Below are 16320 nucleotides of genomic sequence, written 5' to 3'. Positions count from 1 at the left end.
TTATTTTAGTGTATTATTTCATCTACTCGATTAATCAATAACCAAGTAGGTTTCATTGTAAGGAAGCCCAAGAGTAAGCTATGTGAGGTTGATGGCGATGCGAAGAGCAATCGACTTACAAGGGTGTTTTAAAATGGGCTCGATGTTGAATCGAGAATCGTGGTTTGTGCTTTTTGAAATTGGTTTGGGTTGTTGATGAATTGAAATTGAATTTGTTTATAATAAAAAACTAGAAACAAGCTGCATTAAAAGATGGGCTTATGCCAATACACAAACATCCCTTCCAACTAAATGAGTCCAATGTTACGCATAATAAAACCCAAACCTCACGGCCCAATTAGGAATTCTGGAGAAAAACTTATTAGAAGGAAAATCAGCATACCAACAGTGTTACAGATGGTATCAATCCAAGCTAGATTCGACCAGCCATTAAGGCTACTTCCACGTGGCGTTGGGTGGGAGAAAGAAACTCAAGAAAAAAACGTCAACAGTTACTGCAGAAAGACCTTAAAAGTCATGTATATCTAATAACTTCGTTAGTACATAGAACCAATCAAGAACCAATTTGTAATGAAGGGAATTAAAAGAAAATTAAAGAAAATAATGCATAATGACTATTCACATGTGAGAACTGGAAACAGTACAGGAAAACAAAAATCAAAACTTCAAAACACAACCTCATTTGGGGCAAAACGTATCGCCACCACACAAACTTAATACCCAAATCGAAATATTACCAAATCAACTCGTTTCAAAGCTGTAGGTCGGAGTTGGGCGCCGCCGAATCGAGTTGTAATCGTGCTTCGTTGTCAGAGCGGATCGTGGTCGCAAATGCCGATAAGCAAGGAATTATTATTGATGAGCGGAAAGCATTTTCGTTTGGGAGTTTTCGGGTGTCTCACGGCGGGTTGGAGATTGTGAAGGTGATGGGGTAGTGACGGCGGAATGTTTATGAGGGGTTGTGTCGTTAGTGGTGGTGAGTGACTGATGGTCGATTGAAGAAGAAAAAGGAGATGGTGATGGTTTTGTGTGTGGGAAGTAGATCGGAGGGTTTGGACAGACGGGGTATGGTTGAAGTGGGATTTCAGCAGGGTAACGGTATATTTCTTCTTTGACAAATGCTTCGGGTTGGGGTCTATAGCTCAGCCTTTCTCAAACCCTGATGATAAGTTTGAGAGGCTTATCCGTAAACGAGCTTTAGAGTTAGGTGGTGAGGGAGTATTTTAGCAGAATAACGTTAGGTTTCTTCTCCCTCCCCCTTTTTTCAGAAATGGATATTCCTTATATAGAGCTCTGGAGTACCAAGTCTCTCACTTGTGAGCTGGCCAAAATCCAAGAATTTCCGTTAGAATAAAATCTCATCTAGATTTGGTGTGGTCCCTAATTCGATGCAGGTGGCAAGGCAAGTTTGTTAGTAGTGAAATCTCTCCCTGATGCGTGGCCCCTTTCTTGAATTTCTCTTGGATTATTACTGCTGTAAGACAGGTATTTTGCTTGTGGTAAAAATTTTGATTTTTGTAAAACTCAACTTCCACTGAGGCATGACTCTAATTATTTCTGGTTTGAAACAACTTTCAGGTGTTCTTCTGATTTTTGCTGACGTGAGGACTTAATACATTTAGGTTTGAATTGCTGCATTGATTCTTGCTGCTTGGAGGTGTGAACACATGAAAACTTGATTAACATCCATTTTGCTCTGAATGTTATCTGACGTGCTTTTGGTGTGTTGCAGGGTGTACCCGCTTCAAGTTTCACCTTGAATAACAGTAAGCATTGACTCCTGTCCTTCTTTCTTTTGCTGTAAATATGCGTTTCATTCCATCTTTCATCTGTTGTCATTGTTTCGTGTAGCCGGTGTATGTTGGGGTACTGATGTTCTAAATTTCCTGCTCTGCTTGTTTTGCAGGTGCAGTTTTGGTTTGTTTTGGATGTTTCAGGTGAAACAATCACCTAACTGATGAAGAATACAACAATGATCACGACTTGCTTGAATTCAGATCTAACCGTGAAAACTGGTATGCCTGTTAGTGAGTTATGTTGTTGTGGCAACTGTTAAGCATTCCATGCAAGTCTGTTGTGTAATGGATGAAACATTTGCAGGATATGATTGTGGACATTGAGGTGAACATTTGAGCGAACATCTTTAAATGCACTTAGAAAGTAATCAGAAGGTGACCGACCAATCATGAGCGGATTTTCCTGGAAAAACAATACTTTTATTTTTCTGATGTTCTGAAATGCGTTTTTTTCTTATCTTCTGCGATGTCTAATCTCTCAATAATTAAGTTGGTAGCGGTAATGGTTTCTTGAGATGAATGCTTTTGTTGTAAATGAAAGTGAGCTGTTGCAGTTTTATTGCGCAGGTCTGAAGGCTAACTTCGCAAATATGCATGGCTCTGATGCGAACCAAATGACCCTTCAGTGGATTCCTTTCTTGCAATGATGCTGCTGTTGATTAATTTTCTCTATTGCTGTTGTGGTAGTGCAGGTTTCGGTCGTGTACGTCGTCCACCACCAGGTCTTTGTTTGCCTATGCTTGCAATTTCTTGCCCTGTTTGGTATGCTTTTTCACTATACCTTTTGTATTCTTGTGACCACCTGTGATATTGAATGCAGGTACATGAAACATTGATACATGATTTTCAAGTCTTGGCTTTTGTTTTAATGAAGCGATATATATTGGCCTGTCGCCGGTTTACATGAAGGTAAGCGTAGCAACTTATTGTTTCACTCATCTTGATGCTGCATCCTGCAATGGCTTAAACTTCTGTCTTGTTTGAATATCGAAACTTCATTGTGCTATACAATTTCTTGTGGCCAGAACTGTCCTAATGTTATCATCTCTGTTTTAATACCAGGAGACCAAAATCAGAGGATTGACCGTGGAAAGATCCAGTTCCAGTCTTGGCCAGAAATGTATCTTTTGGAGTTTCCAAAAAATGAGTGTCCTGCTAGTTTACATCAACAGGTACCACCTGCTTCGACTTATCTCCATTGCAAGGAACTCTCAGCCTAATCAATAATGTTTCTAACAGAATCTTCTGGCAAGGCTTGTTCATAGATTTTCCATGAACCTAGGAGTTTCTCATTCCTTTCTCAGTAAATGATAGCTGAGGCGGATGACAAGATATACGCTCCCACTGTCTGACATCTGCTACGTCTGACATCTGCTACGCAAATGTACCTGTTACATAGCTCTCCCACCAGTGCTTCTATTTGTCGGTCCTTCTTGACGGAAGAAAATAGAAATTGCATGAAGTTGCAGCTAGATTCATTGCTCAGGTTCTGCTTGGATATTTGGCTTATGTGTGAGCTGATTTGTGAACTGTTTATACCTATTGTGGCAGTAGTGGTTTGTGTAGTTTATGGATTGAATGTTTTATCAAAGTTGGGCGGTTTTGTAACTGACTTGGCCTAGGGGATGTTTGGGTAATTTGTAACTGGCCTTAGGTGTGTTGTAATGATGTTCAAGTCACGTGCTGGTTTATGTATTGTGTATGTGAATTGGTTTTTTTTTGTAATGAGAATGAACAAGATTTATGTAATGGTTTTCAATAGTTGATGTAATGTAGATTGGCTTTTGGGATGAACATGATTTACATTGTCTTATGTATGGTAGAGTAAAAAACAGTGGATTAATGATTTATTGATCAAAGCCCAACATAACGAAAATGTACGGTGTAAAGTGATTAGGAAAAGAATAGGAATGGTTTTTTTAGCCATATGGTTGACTTTGGTCCATTGTTTGACCAAAAGTCAACGGTTGACAAAAGTCAACAGTTTATCAAAATTTCCAAATTTTGCACCTTTTCATATAATGACAATGGAATGTAATCTAATTGTCAGTTGAATGAGATCTTTGTAAATGAAGGAATTTGGTATGAACTTGGAAATGTATGATTTGTTATGCATATGATGCAAAAAATAAAAAATGAAATTAATTCTATGAAAATTTAAATATGCCCGGACAAAATTGGGGTATGACAATGGACATGAATTGATGTTGAACGAGTTTTAGGGTGATTGGATTATCAAAATGGAGCAAGGTCAATGATCAAGGGATGCCCAAGTTAGGGTTTCTTGAGCTACAAGTTTCATCAAGAACCAAGGTAAAATGAATTAGGGTTTGGTGATGCAAGGGTCATATTGAGATGTTTCAAAGGCGTGGGGCATGAAGAAACTTTGGATTTTAGGGGTCCTCAATGAAATGGTCAAGATCCACGGTGAATCATGACTTGTGCAAGCCAATGAAGGTCAAAAGCTAGGGTTAAGGTCCTTGGGTGACCAGATGAATCTTAAGGCATCTTCAAAGGGGACTCACCATTTAAATTGGGTTTGGATAGTGGGTGATATGACTTAAGTGATCCTCTAAGCTTTGTTGGATGCTTGAGGATGAGATTAGGGTTAAGGTGGCTTGGGCACACCTCAGCATGGGCAGAGGATCTTGAAGCTTCACAGATGAATCCCATGCCTTGAGTTTGTGGATTATTATGGATCATTATGTACAAATTCATATGAGATGAAATGTGTGGGATGTATGCTCATGAATTAAGGTTCAAGAAGGTGGTGAGAGGGTAGGGTAAATTTGAGGGTATGACAACTCTTATTCTAAAGATATCATATATTTTCTCTTCTCAGCTTCCATGTACTCTTAAGGATGTTGCTGCTATTATATTTGAGTCTAATTTATCCTTTGTCCAGAATATTCCCAAGGAAGTATAAAATCAAAATGTCTTTTAAGCTTGCTCGTAACATGTTAAAAGCAATTTCTATCTTTTCTCTTGTCTCTGCTTAACGGAGTGATGTCTTGGACACAGATAAACATTTCAAGGAAATGGACATTTGGAAAGGGAAGGCTGGAGCTCTAGCGCTAAGTGTACTAATTTCCAGACAAAGCTTGTTATGATTCACGAGGAGGTTAAAGTTTCCCACTCTTTGCAAAAGGCAGTGAAAATACACAATTCTCCTTATTTCTTGGCGGCTCACTTGACTGAATTGAAATATGCCCTCAAAGATACAGATGAGTGGTGTAAGATTGCTTTTGACTATACTAGGGAAAAATCTTATCAAGTGGATGAGTACTTGAAAACATTTTTTCAGGCAACTGAGGCATTGAAAGACCTCCAAGATGAAGTGGTTGATTTGAGACGAGCACTTCATGATTCTCTCAGCAAACTATGCGGGACATGCTTGAAATAAGCGAGCAAGTTCTAGAGCAGTCAGGGACGTTCTGCCCCGATACTGTGATTTCTATCAAGGGGATGGATCCTTTTAAGTCTGCCCCTGATGCGACTCAGGGAGGTGGTCCCGATGCCTTGACTTCAGATACATCGACTTGATTTTCGTTTCGCTTTATATTATATATATATTGTAATGTTTCATAAGCCTTTGTTCTTTTGGCGTAACAATTCTGGATATTTAATGAAATACTTTACCTTGGAGTTTTATGCATTGTTAGCTCTAGAGCTTTGTTTTAAATTTATCGATGTTCACAAATTGTCATAGCGTCGGGTTTGCTCTTTTGATTTGTGAAGTTTTTATTTATTTTAGAATTCAGGTCAGATCAACGACATTTGTTGGCTACAAAAGATGTCTGCTTTGGGCGTGAAAGCCAACAACAAACTTTCAAACATCTATCAACATGCAACAAAACTAACATACTAACGACTTCAGTTTAAATTTCACCAATAAAGTATTAAACTTTAAATCACCAAATTCAACATTGACTCAGAATATAACAAATGTCATGTTCCCGATATTACAAGATTGGAGCACTAAAACCACTAAATTTTGATAAACGAAGAATAGCTCCAACAAGCCGCCTTCCACACACAACAACAACTTTACTCCTGAGTATCTGCAAGATGTCCATAGTGGACAATATTAATAAAAAAAGGTGAGAAATAACTTTGATATAAACGGTGTAAAGAATGCAAAGATAGAGAAACACACAACATATCATACGTTCAATACACAAGCAACATCACCATAATCTCACACCCATTCCCAACAATATGCAAATATATGTAATGCGACTCACGACTCAATGTGACATTATGCATGTGGTATAAACTCAACATTTGATTCTCTCAGGAACCGGGTTCCCCATTCTAAGCTTAGGACAAGCCACTAGTCCCCCCTTCTGAACTAGCGAACATGCCTCTTTCAACGAAATGGCACAAAGATGCATGTCCATACAAATCAATGCAACGACAATAAGAATTCTTACGGTCTCCCTCCTGACCATAAAAAACATGCATTGACACATAATAGTCATTCCCCATTCTCAATTACTATCCAACAATAATAACAACAATGCACATAAGCACACAAATGTTCCCCCTTATGAACTAATCATCAAGCCAATAATACATAATCAATCACCATATAAGCATGCATCTCAGAATAACACTAATCATATTCACATCATATAACATCACAAAACAATGTCGTATGCATCCCATACAATTCCTACACCATGTGCACAATAACATTTAAGTAATTCATGATTAATTAATCTAATATTAATCAATTAACAACACTAGCACAGCCAAACAATAGCCAAATGTCAACCAAACTACAAAATAATATCAAAATTCCGAACATACAACTCGAAATACCAAAACAGGTAGAAGAACGCCTCTTCTGACAACATGGCAGATATCCCATTTATTACATTTTTTGGCTCTTATCCTCTTTCTAAATGTTTGACTTTTTTAAACTACTAATTCATTACATTTTTTCTGACCTTCCTTATTTCCTAGTAAACCAAGTTTCTTTTGCATGCATTTATGTTTTCATGTTATTGTAAGACCCCAATTTTGACCCTAAGATCCCTCATGCAATTTCATCATATGCATTAGCATTGGGATCAAACCTTGGCATCCTCCTTACCCCTCTCTCATTAGGTTTGTTTTGGGAGAGATCACCAAGCACTATGTGATTTTATCATACTTGTATATCACCATTTTACTAACTGATGACATTGAAATTCACCGTATTTTCGACTCTGATTTCGCATGCATTTTAGTAGTTTTATTGTCATTTTGTTGTGTTATTACTATGTTTCTCTTTGTTTTCAGGTTTTTACTTTAATCGGAGTCCCGATCGAGAAAAGGAGTGAAAAAGAGCTAAAAACCCTAAAATTCAGCATTTTGTACTTGTGGCTCCCACTGTGGCTGGCGCCATAGACTCTGCCATGACGTGTCTTAGCTCAACTTTCCTCAACTGCCACGTTCCCCACTACTTCCACTAAGTTGCCTCAGATTGGCCTTGTGGCGGGCGCCACAAGAGGAAAAGTTTTCCCTCCCATTTTCAAGTTGAAGGGCATCCTTGTCATTTCCATCATTTTACTCTCCTATAAATAGAGACTCGAATTCACTTGTTTAATCATCCAAACTTAGAGCAGAGGAAGATCCAAACTTAGAATAGAGGCAAACTCAGAGCAACTTTGTTTCACTTAGGCATATATTCAGTATTTTAAAGTGATAATCGCTTCGCATTGGGGTGTTACCACAATTGTGTAATCGAGTTTGTGATCGAGTTTGTAATCGAGTTTGGAGCACTTTGGAAGGAAGTTAGTCCTGCCGCCATTTTCATTTCCGCTTTGCAATTTATTCAACCCTCCGATTGGAGCAGGTTTTTATTACTTGTCTTTATCTATTTTATTTTCCCGCACTCGCTTTACTTTATTTATTTCCCGCACTCACTTTACTTTTATTTATTTCCCGCACTCGCTTTACTTTATTTATTTCCTGCACTCGCTTTACTTTATTTATTTCCCGCACTCGCTTTACTTTATTTATTTTCCGCACTCGCACTACTTTTATTTATTTTCCGCACTCGCATTACTTTTATTTAAATTCCGCACACACACTACTTTTATTTAAATTAATGCACTTTTACTTTACCATGTCTAACTAAATCTATAAGGTTAGAATGTAAGGATCGTAATTGAACCGATAATCCGTACAATTGTTCGTAGAAACACTTAAGGGCTATTTTGACTTTCAACTTAAGTTTTCCCGCACTTCAATTCCGTTGGGTAAGATCGAAAGCCGTCCAACGTCTTTTTAAACTTAATTGTTTTTAACTATTTCAAAAACAGCAAAAGCGCTTTGTTTAGTTCATTAGGAGTTTTTAACTTAAGAAGAAAAGAGATTTTAAAACTATTTTCGGACGCGTTTATAAGTTTAGAGTCTGGTTCATGAGAACCTCTTTTGGTTATGAAATCCAGGTTATAATACTTTTCAACTTAGTCAAGATACTATATTTCTTAAAAATAGGTTTACTACTCTAACGCAATGCGCGCCTTTTTATAAGTGACAATAAGAGAGTTTGATTAGGGAGTACAACTCGGTTCTGAATACGCGAAAGCGACAGTTCCTGTTAAATTAGTTATTTTCAAAGTAGGAAACATTGCCCATAAGTAGCTCTATTAGCAAGTACTTGGATTATCAATTGATTATGTGAATTACATTCGACCCTGTCTTTATTAATTGAACTTTATTCAACACTTTACTTTTCATTGCATACTCTAAAAACACATATTTTAACCGCCTTGGATAAACACCATAACAACAGATAACGATAGATTGACACTTGGTCTCTGTGGATTTGACAATCTTTTATATTACTCTGACGCGTTCGTACACTTGCAAAAAGCACGCATCAAGTTTTTGGCGCCGTTGCCGGGGACCAATTTCGTCAAATTTCATTTTCCTGTTGTTATATCGTTTAGACTTAGGTTATTTCCCGCCGGTCAATGCGAAGAACTCGCAGCACCGGAAGTTTAAGCTTAGTATATCCTCTGGCAGAACCTGAACGTTACGCTCGCGCACGTTTATTCTTGCATAGAATTAAGAGAGCTATGGCCGAAGATCAAAACCAAAGACCTCTTAAGGACTTCACTCAACCATCCAACGAAGAACCTAGTTCTAGTATAGTAAACCTAACCATCCCAGCTAATAATTTCGAACTTAAACCATCCCTGTTGCAACTAGTGCAACAGAGACAATTCGCAGGTCTCACTACTGAGAACCCGAACCAACATTTAAAAATATTTCTTCAATTAGCAGACACTTTTAAAACCAATGGAGCTTCTCCTGAGGCAATACGTTTAAGATTATTCCCTTTTTCCTTCAGAGATAAAGCCCTATCATGGTTAGATTCCCTTCCACCCAATTCCATTACGACTTGGGATAACCTTAGAAGAGTATTTCTTGCTAGATATTTTCCCCCAAGTAAGACCGCCGTTCTTCGAAACCATATAACTAGATTTACCCAAAACCAAGGAGAATCGTTGTTCGAAGCTTGAGAGAGATATAAAGAGTTGTTACGAGCATGCCACATCATGGCTTAGAAAATTGGTTAATCATTCAGACCTCATATAATGGACTTCGCTATAACACTAAGATGACCATCGTCGCTGCCGCAAGCGGTGCTCTGATGAACAAACCTTATCCTGAAGCTAGTGCCCTCATCGAAGATATGGCTCAAAACCATCAATCATGGGGAGTCGAACGAGCGACAGTTGAGAAGAAGGAAGCCCAAGGAGGAGTGCATGAACTAAGCTCTATAGACATGATGCAAGCTAAAATGGACGCATTAGCCCTTAAGGTCGAGCATATGTGCATAAACCCGAATACTATAGCTGCAGTTTTATCGGATTGTGAGATATGTGGAACCAAAGGACACCAATCTGCAGAATGCAGTCTGTTAAACGAAACCCATTCTGAGCAAGTGAACTACACCCAAGGGAACCCATATTCGAATACCTATAACCCTGGATGGAGAAATCACCCGAACTTCTCCTATAAAAACAATAACCCAATCCAAAATAATGCACCTCCGAGACCTAGTTATCAAGCCCCAAGATCAAATCAACCTATGCAACCTGTGCCAGTAAAGCCGAGCCTTGAGAAAATTATGGAAAATTTTATCACTGCTCAAACCCAACAAAACAAGGAGTTCATGAACCAAAACATTCATGTTAACGAATTGATTACTCAGTTAGGAACCAAGGTTGACCAAATAGTTACTCATACTAAGATGCTTGAAACCCAGATCTCTCAGGTAGCTTTTGTTGGTGTAAGCCCTAGAGGCCAATACTTTTGATACTTGTATCGAATTATTTATTAATAATAAAAGGTTTTTTCTTTATTATGTTTGTTTAATAAAGTCCCTAGAATAGCTAGTCCGTTTAATGTATCAAGTATGACTTAATCATGAGATCACGTTAAACATAAGGACACTATTCTTAAAGTATCCGTAGTCAAGCTTTATTGTGAAATGGGATAACATTAAAGCATGAAGACTATTATGTACATAGACTGATGGTCACATCTCATGGATCATGGATAAGGAGTTATCAAGTCTTAAACATAGGTATGAATATTAAGAGTAATATTTATACCGGATTGACCCGCTATGAGAATACTATATAGAAAGTTATGCAAAGTGTCATAAGCTATTCTCATGGTGATAATGGTGTATACCAATCTTCGACCTGAAACCACTATGGACCCTAGATGTAGAGTCGAGTGCTTTATTGCTGATCAAACATTGTTCGTAACTGGATAACCATAAAGACAGTTGATGGGTACTCCACGAAGCATGCTAAGGGACATGAGTGACCTAGATGGAATTTGCCCATCCTGCATAACAGGATAAATGTCTATGGGCCCAATATTGAACTGGACAAGGATGACACGGTCTATGTCTTGTGTTCAATATAGACATAAGGGCAAAAGGGTAATTATACACATAATTATTATCACACAAGGATTTGTCAGATCACATGACATTTTCGTGTCTTGGGTAGCAGTGATGTGTTGCTAGATACCGCTCACTGTTTATTATGTTAATTACGTGCTTTAATATAATTGCCAATGCCACCAAAACCTATAGGGTCACACACAAAGGACGGATTCATGAGAGATAGAGTAATTAAGGAATACTGTAATGTACGGTTCCCTTAAGTGAATTATAGAACATCGTAAGGTATGGTGTACTTAAGTAGAATACGAAATATGGTAAGGTACCACACACTTATGTGATTTTGGCATATTATAAGATATTGGCCATATACACTTGAGTGGGCTTTTTAGCTTGCAGCCCACGCAAGTGGTTCTATAAATAGAACTCTTGTGTAGAAGCATTGTCACTCTTGCAATTTCGTTTCTCTCTCTCTCTCTCTCTCTCTCTCTCTCTCTCTCTCACTCAAAGCCTTCATTTGTAGCAGCTAGCACCAAGATTGAAGGAATCCGTTCGTGTGGACTGAGTAGAGGCGTTGTCATCGTTCAACGTTCGTGATCGCCACAAGAGGTAACGATTCTATCACTGATCATGCCCATTCGTAAGGATCATTAAAGGAGAAAAATTTAAATTCCGCCGCGTTTTGGATCGCCATTCTCCTTCAGTGGTATCAGAGCCACTTACGAAACCATGAATCAGATAAATGTTTATTTTTTGTATTAATACAATTAAAGACAGAATGAATCAAAGAATAAACGAGTAATTAAATCGAGATCGATAAATTTATATATATGATATAAGTAATCCTGATGCAAAATACGGTATATATGATATACTGTTTCTGTTTCATTCATTCAAACACTTAATGATTGTTTTCCTTTGAGCGATCAATGGTCGTTTGCTTCTTGATCCGACATTAGTATGGTGAAGCAATGACGTGTTGATCAATCATACTGAATCAACAATCGAGATGTGTTTGACGGTCTGAAAGTGGTGCATTAGGGTTAGTGACGGGACAAGGGTTGTGTTGTCAAAGATTTGTGCGATTGGGGTTGTGACTGCACAAGAGTTGTGCTTTCTAACATATTTTCAAACAGTGTTAACCGGTTAACGTATTTGGTTAACCGGTTAACGCAAGACGGAATACTGCTTTCTAACAGATTCTCAAACAGTGTTAACCGGTTAACGTATTTGGTTAACCGGTTAACGCAAGATGGAATACAATTTTCTAATAGTTTTTCAACAATGTTAACCGGTTAACGCATTTGGTTAACCGGTTAACGCAAGACAGAATACACCCGTTCGGCTAACTCTGCGTAGTGTGATCGGTCGTCGAAATTTAATTTGGTTTTAATTAATTAAAAGAATTAAAATTAATAATAATAATAATGTGTTTATTATTATTGTCTTGTGGTGATCGGTTATGGCCTTAGTTTTCCTTTATTTTGTTTTGGGTTTTAAAATACGACCTGCGTGTCGTGCCTCTCTTTTAATCTCTCAATGTAACTTCTTTTCTCATCTCACTCCCTCGTATGTAAAACGAGTTTCTTTATGTAATGTAATGTTATGAAGAAAGCAAAGAAGTCAGTGCCAAAGGAGGACAACCTTGAAGATCTTGCTTGGAGAAGCTTAGATCGTTATTAGGTTAACTTAGGTTCTCTCATTGGCTTGGGAGAACAATTGCGCTAGGGGCCATAACTGTTTCATTATGTATGTATGTTGATGCATGTGAATATATGTTGATGCATTTGAGAGACGATTTATATGATAAATAAGCCGATGAGATCAGAATAATTGCAAATTCCCTCAAATTAAATATTAAGTTTATGCTTTCCAAGTTTTAACACTCATCAAGACTAGTATTGGATAATGTAGGTTTCGCCTACGCGAGGTGCATGTTCTATATTAGTAAGGTGCGATGGGATAATTGTAATATCCAACTGCTAAGACAATGGGTCAAACTTAACTAAACAAATTATAATAATATTATATATGTTTGCTTTCCAAGTTTTAGCACTCATCAAGACTAGTATCGGATAATGTAGGTTTCGCCTACGCGAGGTGCATGTTCTATATTAGTAAGATGCGATGGGATAATTGTAATATCCAACTGCTAAAACGATGGGTCAAACTTAATTATAATAATATTATATATGTTTAGAAGCAAGAGTTGGGAATGATCCATATGATGGATTGGAATAAGGAGTTATTCACCCAACTGAAAATTTCAAGAGTTGTATGAGATACAATTGGAAGGAGTTCCTACCTAAATAACCTAGTTTTGTGTAATCCGTCTACGCGGACTTAAAACGAAGTGAAATATGGATCTCGACCCACTAGAAAATCTTCCAACGGGATTTTCCGAATCAAATGATGAGGGTCATTTGTTTTGAGTAAAATAGTGGGAGCATATTTACTTAAAGGCCTAATTAAATATGTCAATGATACTTATATTTTCATTAATCTCAACAAACACCTCTAACAAACATTTTGCGATCAATCCTTGACAAAGATAAATTGTCTGGGGCAAATTTCTGGATTGGCACCGAAACATGAGGATTATCCTCAAACATAATAGAAAGCTGTATGTCTTGGAGACACCTGTTCCTGAAGAGGAACCTCCTAGTTATGCACCTAAGGCAGAAAGAGATGCTTATAAGAGGAATAACGATGATGCAAATGAAACTGCTTGTCTCATGCTGGATGTTATGAACTCAGAGTTGCAAAAGTAACATGAGAACATGACAGCGTTTGATATGATCGAACACCTGAAGATGCTCTATCAAGAGCAAGCAAGACATGAAAGGTTTGAAGTTTCAAAAGCCCTTTTTCAAGGCAAGTTAGCTGAGGGAGCCCCTGTAATTCCCCATGTGCTCAAGATGATTGGGTATGTGGAAAACCTTGAAAGGTTGGGTTTTCCCCTCGGAAGGGAACTTGCGACTGATTTGATCTTGCAATCGTTGCCAGATAGATTCAGTCAATTTGTCCTAAATTTCAATATGAATGATATGGATAAAACTCTTCATGAACTGCTAGCCATGTTAAGAACTGCTGAACAGAATCTGAAGACAAAAAGGAAGTCCATTATGATGATCAGAAATGAAAAGAGACAGAACAAAAGGCCCACCAAGCAGGGTGATAAAGGGAAAGGCAAGGAAGTTGCCGAACCCAAACCCACTGTTGCTGCTTTGAAGCCTAGTGGAAGCATAGCAAAGGCAGACACCTGCTTCCATTGCGGTAAGACCGGACACTGGAAGAGAAACTGCTCAAAGTACTTGGAAGATGACAAAATTGCCATTCACGAGAAAAGGTGAAAGAGCTGATGGTCTTTTGGCCCTTATACATACTGATGTATGTGGACCACTGAACATACCAGCCAGAGGAGGTTTTCAGTACTTCATCACATTTACTGATGATTTCAGTAGATATGGTTATGTGTATTTAATGAAACACAAATTAGAGTCCTTTGAAAAGTTCAAGGAATTCAAGAATGAAGTACAAAACCAACTAGGTAAGAATATTAAAACTCTTCGATCAGATCGAGGTGGTGAGTATTTAAGCCTAGAGTTTGATGACCATCTGAAAGAGTGTGGGATCCTATCCCAACTTACTCCTCCTGGAACACCCCAATGGAATGGTGTATCTGAGAGAAGAAATCGAACCCTGTTAGACATGGTCCGATCCATGATGAGTCACGTCGATCTTCCAAACTCCTTTTGGGGAGATGCACCATTGACAGCAACTTACACACTTAACCGTGTTCCATCCAAAAAGGTTGAGAAGACACCATATGAGATATGGAGTGGTAAGAAACCACATATGTCTTACATGAAGATTTGGGGTTGCGAAGTTTATGTGAAACGACAAATTTCAACTAAGCTTGAGCCCAAATCTGACAAATGCTTATTTGTGGGGTATCCTAAAGAAACAAGAGGGTATTACTTCTACAATCCTTCTGAGGGCAAAGTGTTTGTCGCTCGAACTGGAGTTTTCCTAGAAAAGGATTTTATTTCCAAAGGAATCAGTGGGAGGAAAGTAGAGCTTGAAGAAATTCAAGAATCACAAAGCATCGATACACCTATGGAGGAATTAGAGAAGGAAACACAAGTAGTTTTGGAAGAGCAACCTGCTCAAGTAGAACAAGACCCGCGTAGGTCAAGCAGGATATGTCACCTACCTGAGAGATATGGATATCTCATAACAGATCAAGGTGATGTATTACTCATGGATCAAGATGAGCCTGTAACCTACCAAGAGGCCATAAATGGTCCCGAGTCTGAGAAATGGCTAGAAGCCATGAAATCTGAAATGGATTCCATGTACACAAACCAAGTTTGGACCTTGGTAGAGCCTCCTGTAGGAGTTAACCCTATAGGATGCAAGTGGATCTTCAAAAAGAAGACCGACATGGATGGTAAGGTACATACCTATAAGGCAAGACTGGTTGCAAAAGGATTTAAAAAAATTCATGGGGTTGACTATGATGAAACCTTTTCACCAGTTGCAATGCTTAAATCTGTTCGGATTTTACTTGCTATCGCTGCATATCATGATTATGAAATATGGCAGATGGATGTCAAAACTACTTTCCTTAATGGGAATCTTCTTGAGGACGTGTACATCACAGCCTGAAGGATTTGACATACCAGAAGAAGCCCAAAAGATATGTAAGTTACAAAGATCAATCTATGGATTGAAGCAAGCTTCCAGAAGCTGGAATCTTTATTTTGATGAAACGATAAAACAATATGGATTCATCAAGAACGAAGATGAGCCTTGTGTCTACAAGAAGGTTAGTGGGAGCATGATCGTTTTCCTGGTATTATATGTAGATGACATATTACTCATTGGAAACGATATCCCTACCCTGCAACAAGTAAAGTCTTGGTTGGGGAAATGCTTTTCTATGAAGGACCTAGGTGAAGCAGCCTATATATTAGGAATCAGAATCTATAGAGATAGATCACAAAACTGCTTGGCCTAAGTCAGAGTACGTACATAGACAAAGTGCTGAGACGCTTTAATATGCATGTTTCCAAGAAAGGATTCATACCTATGCAACATGGCCTGTGTTTATCAAAAACATAATCCCCTTCAACTAAGGAAGAAAGGGATCGCATGAATAAGATTCCATATGCATCTGCAATAGGATCTATCATGTATGCCATGTTATGTACTCGACCAGATGTCTCGTATGCTTTAAGTGCAACGAGTAGGTACCAATCTGATCCTGGTGATGCCCATTGGGTAACTGTCAAGAATATCCTTAAGTATTTGAGAAGGACTAAGGACTCATTCTTGATATATGGAGGTCAGGAAGAGTTGACTGTAATTGGATACACCGATGCCAGCTTCCAGACAGATAAGGATGACTTTAGATCGCAATCTGGTTATGTGTTTTGCTTGAACGATGGCGCTGTGAGTTGGAAAAGTTCAAAGCAAGATACAGTTGCTGATTCTACAATCGAGGCCGAGTACATTGCTGCCTCAAGTGCAGCAAAGGAAGCTGTTTGGATCAAAAAGTTCATTAGTGAACTTGGCATAGTTCCTAGCATTGTGGATCCC

The 16320-nt window shown here is 38.3% G+C and overlaps 1 long non-coding RNA gene and 1 other non-coding gene across 4 annotated transcripts; one reads left to right on the top strand and one right to left on the bottom strand.

The window, feature by feature from the left end:
* Nucleotides 1–253: 253 nt before the first annotated feature.
* LOC127132562 (uncharacterized) lies at nt 254–3545 on the top strand. 3 transcript variants are annotated; one of them, XR_007806779.1, is made up of 9 exons: nt 254–1485; nt 1579–1657; nt 1733–1766; nt 1907–2015; nt 2101–2171; nt 2364–2518; nt 2617–2705; nt 2859–2968; nt 3036–3545. It is a non-coding gene; the product is annotated as an uncharacterized LOC127132562 (long non-coding RNA). The 3 variants fall into 3 exon arrangements; XR_007806780.1 differs by having other exon boundaries at nt 967–1098; nt 1395–1485; nt 2859–3545; XR_007806777.1 differs by having other exon boundaries at nt 2859–3545.
* A 5708-nt stretch (nt 3546–9253) lies between these two features.
* Nucleotides 9254–9359, bottom strand: LOC127116721 (small nucleolar RNA R71). Its single transcript, XR_007801517.1, has one exon. It is a non-coding gene; the product is annotated as a small nucleolar RNA R71 (small nucleolar RNA).
* Nucleotides 9360–16320: the final 6961 nt, after the last annotated feature.

Source organism: Lathyrus oleraceus, chromosome 1 (genome assembly GCF_024323335.1).
Source record: "Lathyrus oleraceus cultivar Zhongwan6 chromosome 1, CAAS_Psat_ZW6_1.0, whole genome shotgun sequence".
Lineage (NCBI taxonomy): Eukaryota > Viridiplantae > Streptophyta > Magnoliopsida > Fabales > Fabaceae > Lathyrus > Lathyrus oleraceus.
This window is presented reverse-complemented; position numbering and strand designations above follow the sequence as displayed.